The sequence below is a fragment of the Cornus florida genome, unplaced genomic scaffold, assembly GCF_030987335.1.
Source record: "Cornus florida cultivar Cherokee Brave unplaced genomic scaffold, ASM3098733v1 CherokeeBrave_3.0.0_Hap2_Chr10, whole genome shotgun sequence".
In the NCBI taxonomy this organism is placed as follows: domain Eukaryota; kingdom Viridiplantae; phylum Streptophyta; class Magnoliopsida; order Cornales; family Cornaceae; genus Cornus; species Cornus florida.
The window spans coordinates 64,397,444-64,420,324 of NW_026775580.1; the positions used below are offsets into that span (position 1 = coordinate 64,397,444).

Below are 22,881 nucleotides of genomic sequence, written 5' to 3' on the forward strand. Positions count from 1 at the left end.
AGGTAATGAAATAAACACTTATGCCGAAAATGAGAAATGCTCAAAAAATTGAAAAAGTGATGGACATCACATATTTTTTATTCTTTTCCTTGTATAGCTTTCACTCTTTCCTATATATACTTGTACAAGATGTTAATGTTAATGTTAATATATGAGGCAGAATATTTTACAGAGAGAATTTCTACATGGCATCAGAGCAATAGTGTGATAAAGAGAAAAAAATTTCTGAGCAATTACCGCTGACCTATTCTCTTTGTCCTCCTATTCTTGTTCTCTTAGTATGCAATTGTCTTGGACAACATCTTAAAGCCTAGATTCTAAACACCATACACATTGAATAATGTCTGCCGTTACCTCTAAATCTTCTAATTCTAGTACAACACCGCCCATTCCTTCGATTGTGACAAATCAACTTGATAACATAAGTGTACAGATGATTTCTTACAAATTGGATGGGACGAATTATTCTGCCTGGTCCCAATTTGTGAAGTTGTACATCACAAGAAAGGGAAAGTTGGGGTACTTGACTGGAGTGAAGACACAGCAGGCGGATACTGAACCTTCCTTCTTTACTTGGTTGAAGGGGAATGCCATGTTGATGTCATAGCTTCTTAACTCAATGACTCCGGATATTAGCGCCAGTTTTCTTTGACTTCCCACAACTCATGTTATTCGGGAAGCCGCGGCTCAAACCTATTTTGATGGTAGTCATGCTTCTCAGATTTATGAATTGAGGCGCAAGGCAAATAAGACTCGACAGCAAGGGAAGACATTGGCTAGCTATTTTTCTGCTTTGTAGGCCATTTGGCAGGAGCTGGATTTTCTCCAGCTATGTGATATGGAGTGTGTTGGGGAATATAACAAAGCAAAAGCAGAGTATTGAGAATGAAAGGGTCTACGATTTCCTATCTGGCCTCGACCCAGGGTTTGATCAGATCAGAGTACAGGTTTTAGGGTATAATCCTCTTCCTGATCTTCGCGGTGCATATGCCTATGTTTGACGTGAGGAGCTCCGTCAGACCACCATGCTTACAGGTGTCTCACAAGAGAGTTCAACCTTAGCTACTATGCAGACTCCAACTGCACTAGTTACCTCTTCCTCGAGGAAACCTGAGAACAAAGAGTCTTTGTTCTGTACACACTGTAATAAGGTTAGACATACTCGAGAGACTTGTTTTAAGCTGAAAGGTTATCCAGACTAGTTCCGTAAGAAAGGTGGAAACAAGTGGAATAACTAAAATTCTAGAGCACATCATAGAACCTTTGATGTGCATTCTGATGTACAATCTTCTTTTGCAACCCAACCACAATATTCTCAAGTTTAGGTAGACAAAATGATGTAAGAGTATGCTCAGAAGCTATCCTCAAAAGAGGCTTCATATAACTCAGCAAATATAGGTAACTTTGGATTAGCCTTGAACACTTCTGGTCGTGTTGAGTCATCTTGGATTATTAATTCAGGTACTACTGATCATAAAACACAATAATCTAGATTTTTTTCTTCTTATAACGCTCATCCTAGTACAAAGAGTGTTAAAACAGCAAATGGATCTACTTCTATTGTGTCCGGGGAAGGTTCTATTCTAATTGCTTCTTTGATGTCTCTTTCTAGTTTCTTACATGCTCCATGTTTATCTGATAACCTATTGTCCATTAGTCAAATTGCTAAGGCTCTTAAATGTTCTGTAACATTCTTTGATACTCATTGTGTTTTTTAGGACCTCCTTACGGGAGCGAAGATTGGTCTTGGTAGAGAAAGAAGTGGTTTGTACTACTTGGATATGAACTGGGCTACGAATGGAAAAGCAAATCAAATAGTTGGTAGGTCAACATCAAAAAAGCAGGCTATGCCACAAAAGATTCGGACATCCCTCATTTAGCTATTTGCATAAGTTGTTTCCATCTTTATCCTCCAGAATTGATGTTTCTAATTGTCATTGTGATAGTTGTGTGTTAGCCAAACACCATCGCACTTCTTTTCCTTCAAGTTCTTAATAAAAAATTTATGCCTTTCTCAATTGTTCACAATGATGTGTGGGGGCCATCTCGCATTCCTCGAATCATTTAGGTTCTAAATGGTTTGTTTCCTTTATTGATGATTGCACTCGTGTTTCATAGATCTATTTGTTGAAATAAAAAAGTGATGTTTTTGCCACCTTCCAATCCTTTCACCAAATGGTTTTGACCCAGTTTAACACAAGAGTATAGGTTATACGACCAAATAATGGAGGGGAGTATTTTAAGAGAGGGCTTAGTGTCTATTTTCAGGCTCATGGCATCATTCATTAAACTTTGTGTGTTGATACACCCCAGCAAAATAAAGTAACGAAGCATAAGAATTGCCATCTCTTAGAGGTTGCTAGGTCATTACTCTTTGCTATGAACGTTCCTAAAACTTTCTTGGGAGATGTTGTCCTTACTGCAGCATATCTCATTAATAGAATGCCTTTAAAAGTCCTTAAGTTTCAAACTCCTCTTCAAACATTATCCAAAACACACGTTATTCCAACTCTTCTTCACATTCCACCCAAAGTGTTTAGTTGTGTTTGTTATACTCATATCCACAAACAACACCGGAGTAAGTTAGATCTGAGAGCACTCAAGTGTATTTTCTTGGGGTATTATGCCACATAAAGGGGATACAAATGCTATCACCCTCCTTCAACAAAGATAATTATTTCCATGAACGTTACTTTTGTTGAAAATCAGGCTTACTATTTAGGGGGAGACTCGAATGCTTGTCTTCAGGGGGAGAATTTGGGAAATGAAGAGAAGTCTTAGGAGCTGTCGCCACTACCATTAACCAGTGTATCATCATCTATTGAAACTTCTGCATCGACTTCAAAGGAATCTCCTAAAAATTTTGCACCGACTTCAAAGAAATTCCTTGAGCCACATAGATTTGTATACTCAAGAAGGGAGAAGATACGGGCAACTCAGCCACCTCTTGATCGACCCAATAACCAATTAAGCGCTCCTGGTAGGTAGTTCCTTCCTCTAAACTCTTTATTGATACTTCTATTAATGAGTCAGCTCATTTACCTATTGATCAACTTGAGCAACTATAGATGCTACTGAATTAGTTATTGAGAATCAAGCACGTTATCCCACTCGAGAAAGAAAACCTCCCTTTCGTTTTGGTTTTTCAGTTATAAATATCCCATCTCTCATTATGTATCTTCACATCATTTATCTTTATCTTATAAAGTATTTGCAAAACAGTTATCATCCGTGTCTGTCCCTAAAAAGTTACAGGAAGCTCTTGACAACCCCAAATGGAAAACTGTCATGATTGAAGAAATGGAAGCTTTACAGAAAAATTCTATATGTGAACTTGTTGAGCTACCAAAGGGAAAGAAGACAATTGGTTGTTGTTACCATAATTAGATTATACTATAGCCGTTGTTTAGATTGCTACCATAATTACATTATATAGCCGTTGTAATAGTAATTTACTAGCTGTTTGATGTTAGCCTATTTATACCTTCTTAGTATCATTATCATATATCAATTCAATATATTTTTTCATAATATATCTTTGTGTCTCTCTCTCTCTCTCTCCTTTTATCTTTGATAATCAACATGGTATCAGAGCCACCGTCGAAGATGGCGACATAAGCCTCATCTCCGACAGCGGTCCAAAGTGCTCAATTAAACTCATCAAACCAAGCTACTGCTTAGTAGCTACCACGTACTACTGCTCCTCTCTCTCTCTCATCAGTACATAGTAGCTTTATTTTCCCTTTACTTTCTTCATACCCAACACTCAATTTTCCTCCAAGTTCTCAATCTCCATCCACAGTGGGTACGTCCGACTCAGGCCTCCGACCATGCCCAGAACGTATACCAGTCTCTCCAGTTCCTGCCTTTGGCCATACCCACCGGGACCACAGCCCGTCGCTGCCGTCGCTCCATCTCAGCCACCGCTTCACTACTATCAATCCTTCCATCGCCACCAATTTAATCCAGTTCTTCACAGCACTTTGCTCGCCGACGTTCAGTCCTCATCATCGCAGTGGCCATCATCTGACGCTAACCCCACCGTCGCAGCTCATCACCGCTGCCACCACTCCATAGCTGGCCAATTCTTGGCTTCCATCCATCTCCACCGTCGCCCTCATCCAAGCCATCCACAGTCGCTATCATCCGTGCCACAGAGATCCTTGTAACTGACCGCTGTCAGTCATTTTCCTCGCCATCGACCAAGCACTCCCATGCTCGTCGTCTATCGGTTCTTTAGGTTCTCTGTTCAACGCCGGTCATCACCAATCCTTGCCTGCTCATCCCTCTGCATCACCAATCCTTACCACTCATCCCTCTGCATCACACTAAGTTTGTCGACCCTCTCTGCCGGCCATGCTTGCCACCGCTTCACTGCCATCTTTTCCCCACCACTGTTCCTTGCTTCGTCATCACACCACATACATCACGACATCCTCACCGCCGGCGCAGCTCTCTGACGTCACTCTCACCACCACTCTCTGCGTCGCTGTCCTCAGCCGCCGCTATGTAGAGCCATCTCCACCGTGGGTGGGTTCATCACCGCCTAGCAGAGACTTGATTTCTGCTCGCTGCTGCAGTCACTTCATCCACTTCTGCTGCTTGGATTCTTCATTGACGACGTCTTCGATCCGCCGCAGAAACCACAGCCATCATCGTCGGCGAGCCCTCCATCCGCTTCTCTGGATCTCTCAAGCCCGGCTCTCGTACTGTCTCGCCGATGCCCTCGTAACAGATCTCCGTTGCTTCTGCTTTTCTTCTCTTTCTAGAGAGAGAAATTGAGAAAGAATCTCATTTATTTTTTTATTTTTTTTCTAAACCTAGCAATCAAAAGTCAAAAGGGTATGTGGGACCCCTCCACACCACCCTCACAAATAGCAACATTATATATATATTCTTTGTTGGGCCGGTCCCACTCCTCATTTATTCAGCTAATGCTAAAGGCGCAGATCAGCTTTGGCCAATTTCATTTTTGGCCCTTTTTCAAATTCGGCCCAACCCAGCTTTCAGATCAATTTTTGGCCCAGTTTTGTTAAGGTTTTGGCCAGTTCATAATAGCCTTAGTTTCAGATTCAAGTTCTAGGTACGCCTAGTATCCCTCTAGAACTTGAGGGGGCATATTCCGACCAGTTCCAGTTTCTACCTAGTTTCCCGGCATTGATCTAGCTCTCTCATATGCTTCCAAGCGGCCCTGTCATCAACACATCTGTCAAGCATCCATGTGCCCCTCTATCATGCGCCTACGTGTATCTTAAGTGGCAAATCCACTCTATGATTCCATTCTATTATTTGTGTAACGCCCCGAACCCAGAGGTCCGAAACGTTAACCGGGTCCTTACTCGAACCCGAGGACTCCTAGATCAAACTCGGTCTTTCTAAAGTCAAAATGCCTCCATTAAACTTGAATTACATCCTTAGAACGTCCCAAACCCGTTCCATCATTGAACAACATTATAACCAGAGGAAAAGATGCAAAGTGACCAACACGGCTTCATTTCGGTCGACCGAAGTGGAGCTTCGGTCGTCAGAAATGAGCTCCTGAGCTCCGGTCGTCTGAACCTCTATTTCGGTCGACCGAAGTGAAGATGCTGAGAGTGAGCTAAACATTCGGTCGACCAAATCCCATTTCGGTCGACCGAAATGAAGATCCCGAGCCTTAAACCTGTAACACAGGCACTACATCTAGAAAATGCACTAAGATGGTTGGAGTAACTTTAAAAATGACTTGGACTTGATCTAATCCATCAAATATACAGCCTTACAAAATCATGAACTAAAATACCATCCCGTGATCATACTAAAACATCATTTAAAATCAACTACATGAGTTTCAACTTAGTTCATACATCAAAGGCAAATTGCATCAAAATGGATTTAAAACTCCTCATTACATCACTAACATGCCAAAATAAACTTAATACATCATTTTACATGTGCTTTACAAAACGAGTTCAAGTTCTACAAATTTTTTACATCAAAATACTTGTCAAATTCTTTCAAGCCTGAGGTGGATTGTCATCCGCCAATTCTTTACCGTGACCTGAAAAATATTAGAATATGATGGGGTGAGCTATACGCTCAGTAGATGACGCTTAAGAAACGTCTCTTATGTTCCTGTGAAGACAATCAAAGCATAGGACAATAGGAGTGGGTATCATACAATGTCGGGGTAATACAGCATGCCAATAAGTCTCATCATAAACAATAGAATGCTCAAGGATACAATGCATGCCGATGTCGCTCCCCATTTCCTTTTCTCAAACATCACTTTCAAACTGTTAATGTAATCCCCTTTGGTAACCCCTCAGCGCCGAGAGAAGGATTGGCTGCTGTCCCTAGATCGTTGGTAACCCCGCAACGTCATCGAGGGGCCCAGACAGCTCGACCACGCTAGGGCGACTCCCTAATTCCCTCTAGATTACATTAACCTACCGGCCCTTTAGTAACCCCGCCGCGACCGGGTTTTCTCAAAACACTTTTCCCAAAACTCCCATTTTTGTTTCAAAACAAATTCTCCCATTTCATGCCCGATGTAAGTGCATGAATACATTACTACTATGAATATATTCATCATTCCACAACCAACTCAATTTAAGTAGGTAAAGCATAATTTCACAAGTAATTTCAACATGTTTTCATACAACCATACATCTAGCATGACGTACATATATAAATCATCACATAGGTAAGTTTTTCACATAAAACATCTAATACAAGTTCTCACATAATCACATACACATGTTCTAACTACTTTAAACTAACTACTTTAAACTACAATTAGCACAAATAAGCATGTTTGCAACAATTTAGAAGATGAAATTCACATAGGAGCAAGAAAATTTTGGATTAAGAGCCCCTACCTCAAGATTGGACAAAACCCTTGAAATGGGTTCCAAATTTAGAAATCCAAGGAGGGCACCAAAGTTGGAATTTCTGGTACTAGTGCGTAGAGCTCGTCGTGCTCTTCATTTTGCCTCAAACGTCGCACCTTAATCTGATAAGTATTGAAAGAGTAATCAAAGACCAAAGTTGGTTTACAAGAAGAAAAGAAAAATGAAAGAAAACTAGAGAGAGAGAGAAAAGCTACGGGAGAGAGAGGGCTTGTAAGGAAAAATAGGTGGTCTCTAGACCACTTAAGGCTTAGTGGTGGGTCCCACCACTTTGAATTTCTTTTCCCTTTTTTTTTACTTCATTTTCTACACCACACATATATAATGCAACACATAGAATACCACTTAATCCACATAAATTGAAATGCACAAAATGCAAGTGCTCAACTAGAATCCGTACGAAAAATGTGAAAAGACGAAAGTGCCTCTGTGACAATAAATTCCCAGAAAAATGGAAAAATGCTAAAAATTGGAAACGTTACAATTTGCTTTCAAGAGCTCATGGTTGCCACACTTGCCGTAAAGTGGTCCTTATGCGCCGATGCGCCTCTCTAGTGGTTATACCACTCTATCAAACGCTAATCCCGCTCTGTCATACGCATCTGTGTGTCTCTCAAGTGATAAATCCACTCTATGATTTCATTCTATTATTAGCTTTCAAGAGCTCATGGCTACCACACTTGCCGTAAAGTGGTCCTTATGCGCCTGTGCCCCACTCAAGTGGTTATACCACTCTATCAAGCGGTAATCCCATTCTGTCATACGCATCCATGCATCTCTCAAGTGGTAATTCCACTCTATGATTCCACGCTAGTATTTGCTTTCAAGAGCTCTCTCAAGGCTACCACACTTGCCGTAATTGGTCTATCATGTGCTTTTAAGCACCTCAACGTATTGGTTCTTCACAACTCTGATACCGCATCACCACATTTGTCACGACCGAAAATTCTAATAAAATCCTCAATTCATTCAAATCCAAATACATCAAAATACACCCAGAAACATAAATAAATAAAAAATGCCCTCTTTTATACAAAGTCAATTTCCTCAAATTTACACAAAAAATCTCTAAATAAATAAAATAAATCCTGCAACGCCGACTCTTCACCCTAAGCCCGTATCTAGCAATCCCCGTTCATCTTCAGTACCTGAAACTAGAGGGTGGCGAGACGAAAAATCCCAGTAGGAAAAACCATAACAAGAATTTCATAGAGGTTTATTAAAACAGCTTCACAAAATATACATATTCATCTGAGTATAAACAAACTACATATGCATTTAATTAAAACATTTAATAAAAAAAAAACCATTGAAGCAAAACCACCCCATGCCATTCAAGGTATAGAGAACCTTACTCTAAAAAAGATTTATTTGCTCACTGGATCATCAAGTCACCAAGTCCGCAAACCTCCAAAGCTCCTCTCTGTCCTCAAACTCTCTGCCCTCTATCTGCAAACTCTCTCTGTATTTCAACTTTGCTCTCTTTAATTGTATATACTCAAACTTGGTGCACAAACACTCTTTATTTAAAGGCCATACCACCGACACAGTCCCACTTTCAGCTCACCAAACAAACAAAACACGTGCAGAAATCAAGCCCAAGTCAAAAAGTGGTCTACCAAAATCGTATCATTTCTATCTTCATCATTACTTTCCAATACAATATCTCACTCCCACGTGAAGGAAATTCAAAGCCATAAAAATTTGGCCCAAAAAGTCGTTAGTGGCCCCGCCCCACTTACTTTCTTTCTTTCATTCCTTTTCTTTTTCTCCTTCCAATTCTGCCGCCACCTACTCCTTTTCCTTCTCATCTCTAATTTCCACCACACCTTCTCTTTCTTTCCACTTCACAACACACACAATATATATATATATATATATATATATATATATATATATATATATATATATAATAAAGTAACAAAAACAAAGCCCCAAAAAAATATTTCGTGGGACCCACACCACATCATTACCAATCTTTTCTGTCTTTTCTCGGCTGCAACACCTTGCTTCTCTCTTCAGCAAACAAAACCACATATACATATATGATATATATATATACATATATATATATATATATGTATATAAATGAAACAAAAACAAAATCCAACCCCATTAAACATCATTTTGGTGGGACCCGCCCACCATTACCACTTCTCTTTCCTTTTCCCATTTCGGCTACAGCATTACCATTTGATGCCAAAAAAAAAAAAATTATGTACAAAACTCCACTAACTTAATAAATAAATAATTAAATAAAATTAATTTATTAAAATTAACACTAAATAATAAAATATTAATAACCCAAAATCACCAATAAAAAAAATTAATTAATCAACCTGGACTAAAAATCATAAAATTTAAAATCTTAAAAATCTGGGTTATCACAACATTCCATCAGTGGTCTTCATACGCTTCACGAACCTTGTCTTGCGCAATATGTCAGATCCTCACGAATCCGCCTCCCATCTTCCGCTCCAAATTTTCTCTCCAAACTCAAGTTGGTTTCTGCTCTACCACCTTAAGTTTGAGGGGGGATATTAGCATAATTAGATTATACTATAGCCGTTGTTTAGATTGCTACCATAATTACATTATATAACCGTTGTAATAGTGATTTACTAGTCGTTTGATGTTAGCCTATTTATACCTTCTTTGTATCATTATCATATATCAATTCAATTTATTCTTTCATAATATATCTCTGTCTCTCTCTCTCTCCTTCTATCTCTGATAATCAACAGTTGTAAATGGGTATTCACAGTGAAGCATAAGGTAAATGGTTTAGTGGAGAGGTTCAAAGCAAGATTGGCGCCAAACCTATGGGATAGACTATCAGGAAATATTTGCACTGGTGGCGAAATACAATAAGGGTCCTCTTATCCTTGGTTGCAAATTTAGAGTAGCCTCTTCAGCAGTTTGATGTGAAGAATGCATTTCTTCACGGCAATTTAGAGGAAGAAATATACATGGACTTTCCTCCAGGCTTTGTTAATTCCTCTAAAAGAGGTAAGGTATGCAGATTGAGGAAATCCTTATATAGACTCAAGAAGTCACCTAGAGCTTGGTTTGGCAAGTTTACCCAGGCCATGAAGAAATATGGATACCACCAAAGCCAGTCGGATCACACTCTCTTTCTCAAACTTTCCCTTGGAGGTAAGATTACTGCCTTAATCGTGTACATAGATGATATTGTGGTTGCTGGTAGTGATGGTGAGGAGATGGGTAAGCTGAAAGCATATCTGGCAAAAGAATTTGAGATCAAAGACCTTGGGTCTTTACGACATTTTTTGGGTATTGAAGTTGATAGGTCAAAGAAGGGGATCTTTGTTTCCCAACGAAAATATGTCCTAGACTTATTGGCTGAGACTGGAATGTTGGCTTGCAAACCTGTTGATACTCCAATTAAACAAAATCACAGGTTAGGTGAATGCACAAATGATACACCTATAGACAGAGAGAGATACTAAAGGTTGGTTGGGAATCTAATATATTTGGCACATACTCGCCCTGACATAGCTTATGCGATGAGTGTAGTAAGTCAGTTCATGCATGCTCCTTACGAAACACACATGTTGGTTGTACACAGGATTCTCATGTATTTAAAATCAGCTCCTGGGAAAGGTCTGTTATTCTCCAACCATGGTCATCTCGAAGTGGAAGGATATATTGATGCTGATTGGGCAGGATGTGTAATAGATAGAAGATCAACTTCAGGATACTGCACCTTTGTGGGAGGGAATCTAGTCACGTAGCATAATAAGAAACAATCTGTTGTGGCCACATCCAGTGCTGAAACAAAATTTAAAGCCATGACTAATAGTATATGCAAGATGTTGTGGCTGAAGGCTTTGTTAAAGGAGCTGGACTTTAATTCTAAGGATCCAATGAAACTTTTCTGTGATAACAAAATTGCCATTAGCATTGCTTACAATCCAGTTCAGCATGATCGTACTAAACATGTTGAAGTGGACAGACATTTTATCAAGGAGAAGTTGATAGGTAGATTAATTTGCACTCTGTTTGTGAAGACAGAACATCAGCTTACAGATTTTTTGACAAAGGGAGTGTCAAGTACGACTTTCAATTAGGCACTTGACAGGCTGGGCATTCGAGACATCTATGCTCTAGCTTGAGGGGGAGTGTTGGAAGATATATATTATTTCCCTTGATTTTACGGATTTGATTGATTTCTCACTATTGTAAATTAGAACAAGATTGTAAGACAGATTGAATGCAGTAAATTAGGATAGATTGATTGCTTTAAATTAAGAACAGATTTGTAGGAGTAGAAATACAATATAGAAGAAAAAGAAGAGAAATATGTAAAAAGTTTGTATGAGATTTATAATATGTAAAGGCTTGAATGATATATTCACTCATTCACAACTCTAGTATTTATAGATAAAAAAGAGCACATGCTCATATTATAAGAAAGGAAATCAAATCTAAATCTAAATCAAATCACGGAATTTTCAATGGCATATTCTATAGCATAATCAGATCTATGCTAATACGGTAATTCATTCCATAAATCGTGGCTATCATATTTGCTAACACTCTCCCTCAAGTTGGTACGTGGATATCTGAGATACCCAACTTAGACAATGCATCTTCAAACACGATCTTGCTAACACCCTTCTTCAAAATCTAGAAGTTGCAGAGTGCAAATCTGACTAGCGATGATTTTTTCTCAAATAAAGTGCCGATCAACAAATCAAAAAATGTCTCCTCAGACCGTAAACAACCAATCATGTCTCATCAGACCATTTTCCTTTATACACATGTTTAAAACATGTAGATGGAAGAATCAACAACGTCTCCTCAGACCATTCCCCTTCATACATATGTTTAAACAATGTAGACGAAAGAATCAACGATGTCTCCTCAGACCATAAAAAAGAAAAAACTATGTCTCCTCAAACCATTTTTGAATGGGTGGTGCCAAACTCGCAACACTCTCATTGAAGTCGGATCACCCTGCCTACCTGACACCTCCCGGATGGGCGATCTCACCTTAGACCATTCCCGAATGGGTGGTGCCGAACTCGCAATGCACTGCTTGTAGTCAGACCACCCTGGCTTTGATACCAAGTATAAATACAATATAGAAGAAAGAGAAGAGAAATATGTAAAAGGTTTAAATGAGATTTATAATATGTAAAGGCTTGAATGATATATTCACTCATTCACAACTCTAGTATTTATAGATAAAAAAGAGCACATGCTCATATTACAAGAAAGGAAATAAAATCAAATCTAAATCAAATCACAGAATATTCAATGGTATATTCTATAGCATAATCAGATCTATGCTAATACGGTATGTCATTCCATAAATCGTGGCTATCATATTTGCTAACAGTAGGAATATTTTTTATTTTTTTCCTTGTACAACTTTCCCTCTTTCCTATATATACTTGTACAAGATGTTAATGCTAATATATGAGGCAGAATATTTTACAGAGAGAATTTCTACATTCCTTACAGTATAGGAAACCTGACCAAGCCCACCCAATTGACCCCCCAACAAGGTCAGTTATCCGGCTTCATTCCTACTGAAATAGGAAAGCTGAAATATCCCTCTCTGCTAAGATTGTTCAGCAACCAATTAATTCGCTCAATACCACAAGAAATTGTATACCTTACATATTTGAATACGTTGCATCTAGGTGACAATATGTTGTCTCAGTATCTGCCACAAAATATATGCCTCTCAGGGGTACTTGGAAACTTCACCATTTATAACAACAATTTTATGGGTTCAGTCCCAAGAAGCCTGAAAAACTACACTAGCTTGGTTAGAGTGAGGATTGAGAAAAAAAAAAAAAAAACATTTAACTCGAAATATATCATAAGACTTTTGAACTTCATTGACTTAAGTTACAATAAATTTTATGGAGAACTTGCTCCAAATTGGGGGAAGTGTCGAAGCTTAAAAGGCCTGAAAATCTCCCACAATAATATTTCTGGTAGAATACCAATAGAGTTTGGGGAATCAATTCAAACACTTAACCTCTCTTCTAATCATCTAGTAGGAGAGATTCCTAGGGAATTTGGTCGGTTGACTTCATTATTCAATCTTTCTTTGAGCAATAACAAATTTCAGGCATTGTTCCATCAGAAATTGGGATGCTATCTAATTTGACGCATCTTAATGGTGGTGTCGTCAATTCAAACCCAAAGTTTATATTTATGTGGCCAAGTTTTACATTTAGAAATTGCCACTACTACCTTTCACTAAAATATAGCAAGAGTGAGTAGGGATCGACCCAAGGGATTGAGTGTCGTACTAGGTTGATGAATCAAAATTAGGGTTAGTAGGTCGAGTGATCAAAATAGTGGTTGGTTGGTTGGATTACACTAGATGCAAATTAAACTAAAGTAAACAATAATGCAACAGAGAGAATAAAAGAGAGAGAGAGAGAGATCTTGAGATTTAGAGATCACCACTAAGCATAGCTTTTCTATACCTTTAATGAAAGATTAATGAGGGGAAGAGCATGTATTGCAACAAGTGTGTGTGTGTGGTTGTTTCAACAAGCATGGATGACAAATTAAGCATATATTGTCTAAACAACATGGTGGATAGCACAACATATCAAATTAAGCTATTAATCATTTCTTTAAGCTCACAACCAAACACATCACAAAGATAAAGATACATGTTACTTGCTTTTCATAAGTATGGAACATCAACAACAAGCATGGATTGTCCTCCCATTTAACAACTACATTACAACTAAGCTAATGACATGAAATTAAACTAATTAAACTAAGGGAGAGGTACAATCCATCAAGCAATGAGTATGAACCATCAAATAAACCACAAGAACATGACATTAAGCACTATGTCTTGACAATTTCTAGATCTATAACATCAACACACATAGACATGCATCAATAACACAAGAAATAGAGACAAACACATGAACATCTATTCTAGCATACATAGACATATGGATAAAATGAAATGATCAATTGGAAGCATTAAACCATATAAATCATTGAATAAACAAGATCTATATATATAAAAGTATCAAGACATGAATCACAATACAAATCCCCTCAAAAATACATAAATCAAGAAGTAGAAAACATGCTTAGAGCTAACTCTAGCCCCAAGAGAATGTCTAGCCACTCATGGATGATGTCCTCCAACCCTCAAGGGCAAGCTCCATGGAAGAAATCTACTCCTTGGTTGATGAAGAGTCTCCAATGGTGTCTCTAGCCTCCTCCTCCTCTTTTTTGCTTCCTCCCTAAGATTTCTACAAGGTATGATATCATATGATGTGATATGATATAAAAATTAATCCTTATCCTTATATAGGTAGGTTAAGTGACACCCAAAATGAGCTGGGGTCGTACAGCAAATATTCCCCAACGATTGAATAAAGGACAACTTTTTGTGACCTGAAAATTTAACTTTTTCACATTAGAGGAAGTTCGATCCATCGAACCTTGGACTTGGATCGATCGAACTTTTCTTGAGATCGATCGAAGTTGCTGAAATTCCACCATTTGCTTCCTTTTTGCTCTACTTTGCTCTTTTTTTTAATTTATCCCAGAATTACTTCAATTATACTCTTATTTGGCTGAGTTAGCTTATTTTGGGGATAAGTACCTGAAAATGGAGTTAATACGAAATCAATACAAAACGGTAAAATAAGATAGATAAAGGTTCTAGAATACCTAAGCTTAAGGGATTTAAATACGCACTTTTCAGCGCTCATCACACCCCCAAACTTAAATATTGCTAGTCCCTAGCAATGAACTACAAAATAAAGGAATGAAATGAACAACTATACAACTATGAACTAGAAAGCAATAAATAGATAACACCACTTTCGTAGGGAACACGATTACATTTAGCATATGCAACAAGCCTTTTAAATCCCTAGGTTACCCTGAGTAGACGAGTAAAGTCTCGTGAGAGTTTCCAAAAATGATACCCACAAACATTAAGCTCATCATCACAAAAGAGGCATCAATATTGCAAACAAGTATTGGGAGAAAACTACCTCAAGTATGCAATTTTTCAAACATTTCTAAGCAATTTTCTAAAATTTCAACATCAAACAAGCAAGTATGGTCCTCCACACATCAAGAAAATGATCATGCAAATCAACACAACTCTATAATCCTTTTTGAGTGAATCGGCATCAAATATGTTGTTATTTTAGCCAACTAAAGAAATGATCATATCCTTACCCTCAAACTAGCACACAAATCTAGTACCGATCACCAAAACAAAGAGTAGACCTTTTATTAAAGCTTTATTGTTCTAGGTGCACTTATTCTTTTCACTCGATTTTTTTTTTTTTTTTTTTATAGGATCAAAGATGGAAGTATAGTGCAATGTGTTGATCTATTAAGCTTTCTAGCGATCCATGAGGTCGAGCGTTAGATCAATGACTCCCAAACCAGACGGCTTTAGGGCACTAGATATTCAAACACCCCTAAGAACTTACAAGCTCAAATCAATTAGGCTACAAATCAAGACAACCTCCATCTAATCATTTCCCACTTCTCTCCATTTGGGAGAAATCCTCACTTTTTATTGCTTTTGCAACTTCTTCTTTTTTTTTCTTTTTTTTTTTGAATTCAATTATTAACCTAAAGTTTGGGCCCTCCACCTTTCGGCGCGATAAATTCAATACTTGATGAGGCTAGAATCCCGGCTACTCAATGAAAAGGGATTGTTATCCACTTTTGTCAAAATAAAAGCTTTCAATGCACTACTAGCTCAATTAAGATATAACCAATTCAATAATCAACAAAGCATGTACCCCACAAATGAATGCTAGTGTGCGCCTGTGCTAGTGTAGAAAACTAGAGTGAATCTCAAAACAATCACAAAATCAGAATGATGTGGACCACATATGCAAGCAAAATATCAATTTTTCGAAAAATTTACTCCTAAATGGCATCCACAAGGCATACAAGGAGTATTGGACTCTCAAGTCAAGCAATTTTTAAATTCTAAGCAATATAGTCCTCAAAAGATCAAAATCATAGTTAATCATGGACCAATCATAGAAAATCTCTCAAATACACAAGACATGCTCAAAATTTTGCATTTAAAAACAAACACTACAAAGCACCATTCTCCCCAAACTTAAATGGCACAGTGTCCTCAATGTGCAAAAAGAACAAAAGGAAAGAGTATACCAGTGCAATTAAGGCAAAGAATGGCTGGGACTGAAGTATCCAAAGTGGGTGACATAGCCCCCCCCAAACTTGGGATTAACTGTGGTCCTGAAATTAGGCACTCGGATAAACTCATCAGATAACAAAAGGAATAATAACAATGCACAGTGGTCATGCAAGTGTAAATGGAATAGCAACTGAAAATAGAAAGGTAAAAGGGTGGTCCTGAAAATTTTGGGCAGTACTCTCTCTCACTGAAGTCACTGGAATGCACCTAATGGAGTCAAACAGATAGCAATAAGAATATAAAAATATGACATCCATATAGAAAACATATATAAATAAAAATAAAGTATAATACATCCAGTATCAGAGCTGATAGAAACGGCTGCAAAAATAGTATAACAGTATAAAAAACATGCAGGTATGACAGATATATGAGAGATCAAGTGGAGGAGGAAAGAGATAAAGAGATCAGGAAGAAGAGGTAGGATGGGTAAGGCGTGCTCCGCGGATGTCTCGGGATAGATCATGAAAAGCGGCCATGACATCCATGCGGAGGGAAGTAATGTCAGCTCTGAGGGCGACAGTCTCTGCGCGGATAGATACCACTGAGTCCTCCAGAGTCTGAAGACGCTCTCCAAAGCCGGGTGTCTGAGCTGGAGCCTCAGGTGTGGCTGGGTCGGAAGAATAATGATCCTGAGCCTGCTCCGTATCGTGAATGGGTCACCCAACTGGAGAGTGCTGCTCTGCGTCCTCTGCAGGCTGCTCTAAATTAATGTCCATGTGTACTGCAGCCGGATCGACTGCTGCATCGTCCGCTGCAGGGTCTGCTGCTGCTGCTGCCTCCTCAGCCTCTAGATCCTCTGCTACCTCGGCTGCGTCCTCTTGTAATCTCTTGATAATAGCATTGTAGCTCTTATCCCAGTCCTTCTTCTAGAAGTGACGGGATCCTCTCTCAGGGTGCTCCCGTGGATGGAAAGGATAACGCTGGTCTAGCAAGATCTGGGTGATAAGGTGGCCAAATTTTTTAGACTTAGCCCTTTTAGGCCTCTCCTTGCTAATGTGCTCATCATAGAGCTTTCTCATCACGCTCCAGATAAGCGCAGGGATAGACAGCCAATGCCCTATATAGAAAGCGTACAAAGCTATCAAGTAGTCGCCTCTCCGCTGAATCTTATGGCCGGCCATGAAGACGTTGCGGAACAAGACTGAGTCAAAGAATCACAAGTCATCTGGGAAATAGGTTCGGGTGGCGAAGGTCTCGCCATCGGCATAATGACCTGTGAGAAGAACGGCCATATCTGCATATGAAGGCCGGTATAGCCTGGGATATGTCTTCTGTAGCTCTAGAGGGCAGTCATGTGGACAATGGCATGACCTGGATAATGTGTCCACAGTGATAGAAATCAGATGGCCATCAATAGAGGTCCTCAGCTCCGCCGTGTTACGCGGGGCAGGCCAGAAGTTCTAGAAGAACATCCGTACTTGCCTCGGGTACACCGGGTATGTGACAGGGGCAAGAATGGCTGCAAAGCCCTTCCGTAGTATATCGTCATAAGTTGATCGGGTAAGTACCGATCTGGAAAAGAAATCTGTGTCGAAAACTGACTCGTGCGCCACTGGAAGGCGTGAGTATCTGCGTAATGGCTGATCTAACTCCTGGGCTGGCTAAGCTGGCTGTGGTGGTGGAGATGGTATGTGCTCAGCCTCAGCGTCACCGTGTGAAGGAGATGCGCCAACATCAGAATGTAATCTGCTGTCAGAATGGGGAAACTGTGTGGGCTCAGCTGGCTCCTCCTATATGGGTCCTAAGCATGAGATGGACTGGCCTCATCATCCAAAGTCTGCCTGCCTCGGTGGTGATAGTGTCCGCAGGCTACAGTCTTGACCCGAGCTATGGCCTGAAAAATAATTGAAAACTTGCAAGGGAAGTCAGTGCCTGAATAAAGAATTTAAAGCACAAAATAGAATCATGTATGTCAAGTAAGATAGACAAAACAGATAAATGACATGAATCTATGGAAGTGACAAGATGTGAACATGCTAAGCAGTATAAGTGTAAAATGCATCCAATGTGGAAAATCACAGGCATTGGGCATGAATGAGATAGCATGGACACAAGATAAGATGCATGGAATGTGTATATGAAATCTGTGAAATTCAATCGATCATAAAAATTGTGAGATCGATCTCACATGATCGATCTGAGAAATTAAGTAACTAACTTCGATCGATTTCAGTAGATCAATCTGAGAAATATGTTCGATCGATCGAACTCTGCAAAGAATGTGGACAGTCACAGATCTGTGACGTGGATGACACGGGGCCTTCACGAACAAGGTCGTGGGCCCATCAACACACAAAGCATCAATCCTAATCACCTAAGAAGGCCCATACTCCCAAAATCAAATCAAAAATCTAACAAAATATATATACACATATGTATATATATAAACAAAAAGCTTCAAACTTCATCAATGGAGATTTTCAACACTAAAAGAGCATTGATCTAACATTTAAAACATGGCTACATCATATTGAAGCTTGAAATCACAAATGAAGTCTCGGATCTTACCAAAAATGAGAGAAAAGAGATGAGGTGCGAAGAAGTGATGAGATTCGAGATCCGAGAGGAGAGACCGATTCGGGACGAGGGAAAATTGCCTGAGATGGAGAAGATTGGGTGCAGCGGCGACGAGGGATAAGATTTGGAAGAGGGTTAGATCGATCTGTGAAATCGATCTTGAAACCCTCGGTTTCATTTTTAAAAACTTCACCGAACCAAATCGATCGATCGAACTGAAACCTCAGATTGATCGAACTGAGATGATCTCTCTTTGAAAATTTTTTAAAAATTTTTTTTTTTTTTTTATTAAACATTAAAAATTTTAAACTAAAAATTAAAAATTAAAAATATAAAAATTTTTGGATTTTTGAAGAATTAAAATAAAATAAAATCTTTTTGGGATTTTTGGAAAATAAATATTTTTGGAATTTTAAAATTAAAAAGTCAAAGATAGTGAGATGAAGAATAGAGATCGATCTGAACAAAATGTTCGATCGATCTGACAGAGACCTAAAAATATGCAGGTTTTGGGTTCAGAAATTTTTCTAAGTGTTGGAACTCAAGATCAATCGAACTTGAAGTTTGGATCGATCTAAGAACTTATGATTGATTTGAGAACAAGTTCGAACAATGGGACAGAGAGGTGATTTGGATGCAGGTAGATGCAGGTCGAAAATTTTCTTAAGTGTTGGATGCAGGTAGAAGTTCGATCGATCGAATCTTCCTTGGAGATCGATCGAACTTATGCAAAATGTTCAATCTCAACATAAAAGTGCATGCAATCCTAATCACAGTTCCTAGCAATGTATATGAACCAAAAACAAGTATCTAGACTTCGCAGGAATTGAAATTAAAGATAGAAATGAGGGAGGAATAGGGTTTTGACACCCTACGAAATGCCTTGCTAGTCTTTAACGTCTCTAGCAAGACGTTGGGCTCTTTTAGCCCAGATCAAACATCTTGTAGTGTATCCCCTCCTCGATGGGGTGATAAGTGCTTTGAATTCCACCCAACAAATGGTTCTTTAAGGAACTTGTTGGATTAATCTCAAAAGACGTTTTCGGTCCTTAGTCAATGCAATCTTTGGGCTTCCACGCCCTTTCGAAACAAGATTTTGAAACAACTTTCTTTGGTTTCAAGGTTAAAGATGGAATTTTTGAAACTTTAGTCTCACACAAAAACTCAATTCCTTCACTTCTAAGGTCATGACATTTTTCTACAACATTAATCTCTTCACGCTTGTCAAATGAATTGGGGGTTGGATTGAAAATATTCAACTTTACCTTCATGTGGCCAAATGAGATCTTCATTATCCCCATCCTACAATTAATGTTGGCATTCGCGGTTGCCAAGAAAGGACGGCCAAGGATAACGGGAATTTAGCTCTTAGGATTTGGGACCGGTTCCGTATCAATGACAACGAAATCAACGGGAAAAAAGAATTTATCAATTTTAATCAATACGTCCTCGATAATACCCCTGGGCTTTTTGATTGATCGGTCGGCAAGTTGTAAAACTACCGACGTTGGTTTTAAGTCTCCTAAGCCTAATTTGACATAAACCGAGTATGGAAGAAGGTTAACATTAGCTCCTAAGTCAAGAAGAGCTCGATTAATGATATAATCACCAATGATGCATGAAGTAGTAGGTGAACCAGGGTTCTTAAACTTTGAAAGAGTGTCATGCTGCAAAATTGAGCTCACTTGCTCGGTTAAGACCACTTTTCTAGGTGCTTAGCTTTTGTTCTTCCTCTTTTGGGTGCACAAGTCCTTTAAGAATTTGGCATAGGCCAGAATTTACTTGATTGCATCCAAAAGTGGGAGATTGACTTTCACTTGCCTAAACACGTCCATGATTTCATTTACTTTGGCCTTTTGCTTGTCATTTGAAATGGATCCTTTTAAGGCATCCGGAAATGAAGCTTTTGGTTCAAAAACCTTTTCAGAATTTTTCTTTAAAGTCTCTTCAACACAAGAAGTTTTCAAATCATTTTGCAAATCTTTCTTTTCAAAATCACTTTTCAAATCACTTTTCATAACTTTCTTATTTATATGGTCATGCACATGCAATGAAGGAGGAATATGATATGAAACGGGACGGGTGTCAACTTGTGGTTGCACCGGTTCACTCTCTTCATTAGACATACCCACTTGGTTGTCCACAATCCTTCCACTTCTCAAGATAGTCACCGCATTGACATACTCTATTGTGTGACCTTCCGATGAGGAATGAGTCTCCACAACACATTGCTGCTTTTGTGGGGCATTCAAAGGCATTTTTCCCTTCTATCTTGCATTTAAAGTGCTAGCTATTTGCCCTACTTAGGTTTCTAGCTTCGCAATGGATTGAGAGTGAGAATGAAATAATTGTGTGTTTACCTCCAAAGTGTCCAAAGCGGTTAAAACTTTCTCTTCAAAAGCGGGACTTCTAACATTTCCTTGGGAATATGATGGTTGATTGGGAAAATGAGAATTTGAAAATTGGTTTCCTTGTGATTGATATGATGATCTAAAACCTTGGGAACCTTGGCCTTGTAGTGGAGGTGGAATGTACTTTCCTTGAAAACCACCGTGGGAAGGGTTTGAGCCCTCCCCTTGGTTTTTCCAAGAGAAATTCGGGTGATTCCTCTAATTAAGATTGTAATGATTTCCATAATGATTGTTCCCTTGATTAGTAAAAACAGCATTTGCTTGTTCATGATGCTCACTTTGCACATGTCCATGGGGACAATTGGAAGTAAAATGTAAAACACTTGAACAAGTCATACATGTCTCATTAGATGCATGATGAGAATGGTTAGGGAAGGAAGATACTTGATTCACCGAGTTTTGGTTGATCAAAAATTGATCAAACCTTTGAGATAATGATTTCATTTCGGCGGCAATTTCATTGGAGTGGTCGACTTGGTGTAAGCCAACACTCTTCCTACCACTAGAATTTCTACCATTATTTGAAGATAAAGTACGATGCAAAGAATTTTCACTCATGCTCTCATAAAGACGCCATACGTCATCCTCATGCCTATCAATGTAAGAGCCACCCATGGAAGCATCAACCATGCCTTTGTAATTGTCCGATAAGCTCTCAAAGAAATATTGAACTAATTGTCATTTGGGCATGTTATGATGTGGACACTTTCTAAGTAATTCATTAAAGCGTTCCCATGCCTCATGAAATGTTTCTCCATCCCCATGTGAAAATTCTGGAATTGAGGTTCTCATAGCATTGGTCTTAGAAACCGGATAGTACTTCTTCAAGAACTCTTATTGCATTTTCGCCCAAGAAGTTATTGAAAAAGGCCTAAGATTGTTAAACCAATATTTTGCTTTGTCTTTAAGGGTGAATGAAAAAAGTTTAACCCTTAAGACCTCTTTCGGCATGTCCATGTATTTTACGGTGGAACATACTTCAAGAAACTCATCCAAATGCTTGTAAGGTTCTTCACTTGGAAGTCCATGATAATTATGAAGCATTTGAATGGTTTGTGGCTTGATTTCATAGTGGTGTGCTCTAAATGGTGGCAATTGAATGTATGTGTGTGCATTATATTCATTAGGCACATAGTGATCTCTTAAAGTAAGGGGAGGATTAGCAATTGGAGGTGCAACATGGGCACCTTGGTTGCCTTGAATGATGGGAGGTGGTGGAACATAGATTGGCCTTGGCATTTCCAATGGAACTTAACCTTGTTGTTATGGTGGATGAACATATGGCCTTGGCATGCCTAATGGTACTTGCATGTTATCATGATGCACATTGGGGTGGAGGATACCTTATTGGTCTGTGTAACCAAGGTCCTCCACATGGTCCTCATTGTGTCCTTCCATTGATGAAATGGATTGACTAGAACTACCTCTCCCCTTAGGATTTCGAACAATGGATTCAAGATGAAAATTTAAAGGGACAAGAGTGGGTCTCAATGATCTACGACCATACATGCACAATGCAACACAACAAGCAATAACAACAAACACTTCACCTTCACAACAAATCAACAATCAACAACCTTCCTCCACATACAATGTTCTCATACTCCCATGCTTAAACAATATGCAAGAAAAGTAAATTGCCTCCACGCGGGCTTACGCTTTATCTAAGAATTGAATTACAAGCCTCCACGCGGTCCGACGATTTAACTAAGGGATAAGTAAAGAAAAGCTCACAAAGGTCCTTTAGCACTTCAATTCCAAATTTTTAGCTTAGCTTAGCTATTTTTTTAATTTTAGCCTTTTTCCTTGCTTGCTTAGTTCCTTTACTTGGATACTCCTTTGC

General features: G+C 38.9%; 1 non-coding gene across 1 annotated transcript; it reads left to right on the forward strand.

Moving 5' to 3' along the window:
• Positions 1–21,726: 21,726 nt before the first annotated feature.
• LOC132280326 (small nucleolar RNA R71) lies at positions 21,727–21,835 on the forward strand. The gene has a single exon (XR_009471550.1). It is a non-coding gene; the product is annotated as a small nucleolar RNA R71 (small nucleolar RNA).
• Positions 21,836–22,881: the final 1,046 nt, after the last annotated feature.